At 37.6% G+C, this 6,595-nt stretch overlaps 1 non-coding gene across 1 annotated transcript; it reads left to right on the forward strand.

Moving 5' to 3' along the window:
* Positions 1-4,976: 4,976 nt before the first annotated feature.
* On the forward strand, positions 4,977-5,070 carry trnai-uau. Its single transcript has 2 exons — positions 4,977-5,014; positions 5,035-5,070. It is a non-coding gene; the product is annotated as a tRNA-Ile (tRNA).
* The last annotated feature ends 1,525 nt before the right edge of the window (positions 5,071-6,595 follow it).

The raw sequence follows: 6,595 nt of genomic DNA on the forward strand, positions 1-6,595 counted from the left end.
CAACTCAACAGAGCTGAGTTATAGCATGTTTTACAGATGTTACACATCTTGAAAAAAATGCCTGAAAACCTCAGGAATGGTAATGTCATCATAAACTGTCCAAACTGTCTTGAATGAAGAAAGACTTTGTGCACAAGAAGCACCAGAGAGGAACACAGTTCACCTGGTGCTGATTTATTTCACCCATCCCGTTATTCTCGGTCAATCACAGGGCTAACAGACAAACATGTTTACGCTGATGAGTAATTCGAGCGAAATTTAATTAGAAATATCTATACGTTTTGCCCCATGTTTATTTTGCAACTCAGACATTAGTGATGTGGAAAAGATGATCAGTGCAGGTGAGTGTTTGGTACTTTCCAGTTTCTTGACACATCAACAGAAGAAACTGTCAGTATGAGGTGTTTGAATCCTACTTCTTTAACTGAAAGACACTCTTCTTAAATATCACTATTTTATTGCTGTTGTCAGGTCTCATTTCAACCATTTTATGTCCAATTCAAGCATTATTGTTTTGGTCTGATTGATTGATAGTTTGATCTCTTGGTGTGTCTCTGCACAGATGTCGCAGTGGTGGTTTACTCCCCCTTGAATGGTTTCCCCTGCAGGGTCGGTGTCCTGTTCCTACAACCCCCTGGATCTTCTTATTCGCCCAACATACACCTCCAACAACAAGCTTTGATGGGTTCATCTAACCCACATCTGTCATCACCACCACTGCTTATCGCAACAGTCAGTCACTGCCACAATGTGGTCATCACATGTGAAAAGATACAGCGCAAAGGATACAGCCTCAAAGGTTCATTTCTGTGGTTATAGATTATCTTCTATACAAGCCTGGCCAGGTGCTTCTGGGTGTGGCAGGGATGAATTCTCACTGTTGGTGCGGTGGTGAACGCCTGAATGAAAATAAAGGATGTAATGCCTGCCTCGTGGCAATAGAGATAATAAAATACAGGCAGCGTATGTGTGGCTTCCTGATTTCCCTTGAGGAAATAACAAAAAAGCTCTTCAGTGCGTTTGTTCACAAATTATTGCGTGCAAAGTGTGCGCATGTGTTTTGTGTGATTGCAAATTGTGTCGCAGCCTTTCAAACGCACATTCTACTCTCTTTGTTCTCACTTTGCATTTATGTTCTAAGGTTTTACTACAAAACATGTTTTGGCATTTAGTTTATCTCTCAAACCCACAAGTGCAAGAAAATACAAAATATAGTTGCTGAGCTTTTGTCATGTGACACTGAATTATCTCTTTTCAAAAAACATCTGGTTTTGTACACTGGTCACTGCAGTGAAACAGATGTGTGAGTGCACATATGTAAAAGAGATACTGTCTGTTTTTGATGCTTTGATTTTTTTTTCATCTACAGTCATAAAAGGAGCATCACTTAAAATCTTGCTGCTTCTGGAGGGTTGGACTTTGAAATTGTCTTTGAAATGCACATGATGCAGAAATTTGCATAGTGTACAGGAAAGAAAAGAGCAAGTTTGGGAAAGCTGTAGTCTCAGTGGGATATTTTCCCTAATAGCATCATGGGAGCATTGGTTTTTATGGCATAGTACCTTACTACCATTGGGCACTGGAGAATCTTACACAGACATGTGAGCTGGACCTGCAGGATGAGTAAAGGTACGAACTGAGTGAGTAAGGGCTGACTGGTATGGGATGGTATTGACAGGTATTAACAACAACTTTTAACTTCATTGTACTGGGTTTGGCTTGAGTTTGGTGGGTAGTCAAGTGCGCTGGTCTCCACAGGGTGCTATCAAAGCCTTTAGAGCAACACTGTGCCCTTTAATTATGTGTAATTAACACATTGATTACATGAGTCAGACCTGAAGAATCTGCAAACTGCATATTAGGCAAGAGAGCTTTTTTTTTTTTACACACGTTTTGGTCTCATCTTGTCAGTGATATTGGGGACTGTACAAAAATTATTGGGGGTGGGGGGTCATGTGCCATATGGGAGATTAACAATCATGTCTTTATGTCAGGGCTTCATTTTTATAGTTCATAGTAGGGCCAATATGCCAGTTTTGAGAAACAGTAGATGTGGATCTCTATAGTTAGCAGGGGTTGGACATTATCTCTTTAAAGAGTGTGCCATTTTTTCACTAGTCAACAGTCACTTTTACTGAACTATGTAAAGTTAAATGTATCATATACACCTACAATATAATGCATGTTGAGGACAACTAAACTTGTTCTGTTGGGTGGAGTCAGAATATGATGGAGCTGAAGCCCCTCAGCAACCACAGAGCTGCTGTCTGCACCTCATTTGCTTATTCAGTGACAGTGCTGATCAATGTTCATTTAGTAGCTCTTGGTTGAAAAATAAAGAGCAGTTGGAAGGAACGGATAACAGGACGCACTATTTGTTGCATTTAGAATCATTTTGACAATTGCTAATTCCACTCCTAATGTGAGATCTAGGCTATGTAAAAAATATTGTTCCAGTAACATAATAAACTTGAGATTAGCTTTGAGTTGAGAAATAATGGAAGTTACACATAAGGTTCATTCCCCCCTACACAACACAATAATTTTTGTACAGGGCCTTAGTGGTGAACCCATCATAATATAACTCAAGAACAAAGAATACACAGCTGGTGTAAACTCACAGTTTAAATATCACCCATAGGAAGTGATCACAAGAATAATCAGAAACTCAGGCATTTATTTTCATTTTAGAGAATACCCATGGCAGCTTAAAGTTAATTCATGAAAGAAACTTTCATTTTTCATTCCTATTCCTCTGTGACGATCCAGATATTCAGTGGTTTGCAGACTATTCGGGAGCAACTAACCTCAAGTTACTGAAGAAACATCACCTGAACAAATGCACTGACCGCCAATTTAGTTTCTTTCAAGCACGCAAACATTTTTAAATACATTGACACTGATTATTTCATTATTATTTGGAAAGGCAATAAGGAGGAGTTGCTTGCTTTTGAATATTTCACTCAGCGTGAGCATCATATCTCTGGAAGGAAGTGTTTAAACAAGCAGATATAGAAAATGCATCGTTACAAATAAGTGTGAAAACGTTTTCTCTAACTTTAAGCATTTCTAAACCACTAGGCACTGAATCTGAGGCAGGATTACTCAATGTGACAGGAGGACAAAAACTAGACTAGTTTTAAATCACAATAAAAGTAAAAATCAAGTATTACATCGTCTTAAAGTCTCCCTGACAAAAAGCACAACTTACAGCAAATCTCTGAGTGTGTAAGTTATGTGTATGTAAGTAGTTGTGTAAATAGGTGTGTGTGGGCTTTGTGTTTTCTAAGAATTACACAGAGACTATGTTTCCGCCTGCTGTTGCACGGTTGCTCGGTTACATGCAGTACCGCATCACTTTAAAGCCAACCTCATCCTGCTGAAGGCCAGGGCAGGAAGTAGCACTGGCAAGCTTTCTGACAAATGGGCCTATGCTTAGGAGGCACTGGACCTGAGTTGTTTTGCATGTGAGTTACCAATAAAGACAGGAGGAAGAAACGTATGCCAGAATCACTGTAGTTTGGGATTCATTTGTTTTCATTTATTTTCAATTTCAGTATTTTTGGCAGGATTTTCTTTGGCAGAACTACAGCAAAAGCATGACAAAACTCCTCTCTGACTGTTCTATGTGTAAATCTTTGTATGCATACACATGCCTGTTTATCCGCAGACATGCTGGCAATACAATGAAGCCTTGTTTCTAAATTCTCTTTTACAGCAACACTCTTTGCCCATTGCTGAATAAGAGACTCATTACGTGCAGGACATACAGAGAACTGCTTTCCTTAAAAAGACAAAAGTCAATTAATGCAGAAAACAAGCTTTGAGGATAATCAGTGTGGGCAGGAAACAGGGGATTTACAAGGTGTGTTCACGCTTTAGGAAGCTTTTATAGATTTCAATGAGGCATTAATTACCCTTCTCAACCTGCTATCTTTAATTCTTACTGTCATCATAGCAAAATATGACTTTACATTGTTTGGAGTTTTAAAAAATAAATATTGGTTTTGAGTATTTGAGAGGATTTCACATAAGAATTGAGAAAAATCAGGAACTTAATGTAGTCCAGTCATAATTGGTTGGTTACATTTAAAGGATCATACCAATGTTTTCGCATGTTGTAGCTCATTTTCTTCACTTAACAGAACAAACTGTTGTGTTTTAAAAATATTTTTCCACTATTTCTATTTTATGAAAATCCTCAGAAGAGCAGGATTCAATTATTTGTTCATGGTGATGTGGTGCACACTTTGAAAAATGGAACCAATTACCACATGATGACAATGGACCTTATATAGGAAACTAGATTATCACTGTGATGGATGGCATGACATTTTTATGAAAAATCCTCAGCACACAGGTCATACAACACAAAGTGCATCAGATATAAAGGAAATCAACAACATATGTCGATGCAAATCTGTTCAGACATTTAGTCAGTGACATTACTTTAAAATTCAAAAATGTACTTACTTTCTGCAAATAATCTTCATGCCAACACTTGCAGTATTTTACAGAAGGTTGATACTGTTGTGAGGCCCAGTGCAGTTTTTCTTAGATACTAAATTTAAAATCAAACAAACAAACACTTGTGATACAATGTGAATGAAGTGGAAGGAGAAGATAAAGGGAGACATGAGATTGCATGAAACTGACCAACAACACCAGAATGTGGCGAGGAGATGGATATTATGAGAGACGGAGGAGAACATGATGGATTTACACTCCATTAAATATGTACAACAAGGAAATGCATAACACCAATAACTTTAAGTTCCAACTGAAACAAGGCACACAGACTTGTTCCCGGAGGAGCAGTCATTTGAAAATAAAGTGATTTTGAAGTAAAATAGAAACTGGAGGTGGCTGCTGAGAAAGAAAAGCATACAGGTTAATATAATTGACAAAATGATTATCCAATAGTTTATATACCATTTAAACCTTTGAATTGTTAATAATAATTGTTAACTCAACAAGCTCCAGTGGCGCAATCGGTCAGCGCGCGGTACTTATAAGACAGTAACCTGCAGAGTGATGCCGAGGTTGTGAGTTCGAGCCTCACCTGGAGCAGCAGAGTTTTCATGTGGTGTTGGAGGAAAAGAAGTCACTGATCAACTGATCACAAGACTTGACCAACACAAGTCACTCATAGTCAAGATATTAAAGGAAAGCTGAGTTCTGACTGCAGCTGTTATCCCTTATCTAATGTTAACATTAGGTAAGTGTCACAGCCTTGCTAATCAAAACAATCAAAGCCACAGAAACAGCAACACCCAGATCTATAGCCATGTCCACAGTTTATAGTCTGCAGCTTGTTTCACTGCCTAACATGTATCCATCCAGACTGTAACCTGAAGAGGTTTTGAGTCTGAGCAGCACATCAAGCTGCACAGTTTTATCTGCTCAGGTGTAAGTGAGATAAAATGTCACTGAAGTATTAATCAAACAAATCTTTTGTGACCCGTTTGTTGAAAGAAAACCTTTATTTATGTTAAAAAATGACTAAACACAGTTTAGGTGTGATGAGGTTTAAAAAGCACTTCAACAATGCCTTGACAGGATATTCTAGATGTATAATTCTGTTTTGCAAACTTTTTTAGACTGACAATAAGTTGATCATTTATGACCCTCTGATTTATTTATTGAAGATCATGGTTCACCCACACAGCTGTTTTCACTTGTTGCCTAATCAGGCCTCTTCTCAGGACTTTGTTGAGCTTGATGAACATCTTCTGACTCTCCTTGTTGTGTTCATTCAGTTATTTGGTGGTACAACTCACATCTTTGAGGTTTGTTTTCAATGTATGGAGTCCTGTGACCTCAGTAGACTCCCAGGACACTTCCACCCAACTCCAACCTGAGAGAAGAGAAATCAGCTTCTAGAGACACAGCACTGGGATTTAGGAAACCATGTGATCTTGTATCAGGCAACACAGAGTTAAAGTAGCCTTCAAATTTAAATTGTAGCTAAGCTAATGACCTTGCAACACCCTCCTTGTTTCCTGCTTTTGTTTATCAACCTTTGTTGATAGGGATGATGGGTATTTCTGTGTCAATGTAAGAATTCATTTAAATCTTTGTAACTTTATTTAAAAAATTTAAATTATGAGCCACTTATTGAGAATAGTAGATATATTAGTAATTTAAAGCAAATGTCTTCTTCTTTTTACTTTGATTTGTTGTAATCAGTCAGAGTTTCAGTTAAATAAGTGGTAATGTTTCTTCTTGTTAACCTGGTTAATAAATATGCCTTTGGTCATGTATTTTGTGGTGATTTATTGAGTAGAGAGTTGCAACATCAGTGATGAACAAATGAGGAATTTGTTCCTAAAACACTCCTTTTTTGTGGTAATTGCCATTTATTCAGGATTCATCCAGATGTTGCAATGATTTTTCATTAATAGTTGAAAAGGTTTCAGAAATAGGCTGTATAGTTGTTTTGTTGCAGTTACATCAGATTGAGATTTAATGTAATACAAATAATCTGAGTTTTGTGTACATATCCTACTAGTAGAAACAGTATTCACTCATCATTTTACCTCATAGCTCCATCTTGTGGAGTAATATAGGAAGTGTAATTAAGAAGAAATTCTCC

The sequence above is a fragment of the Thunnus maccoyii genome, chromosome 20 (genome assembly GCF_910596095.1).
Source record: "Thunnus maccoyii chromosome 20, fThuMac1.1, whole genome shotgun sequence".
Lineage (NCBI taxonomy): Eukaryota > Metazoa > Chordata > Actinopteri > Scombriformes > Scombridae > Thunnus > Thunnus maccoyii.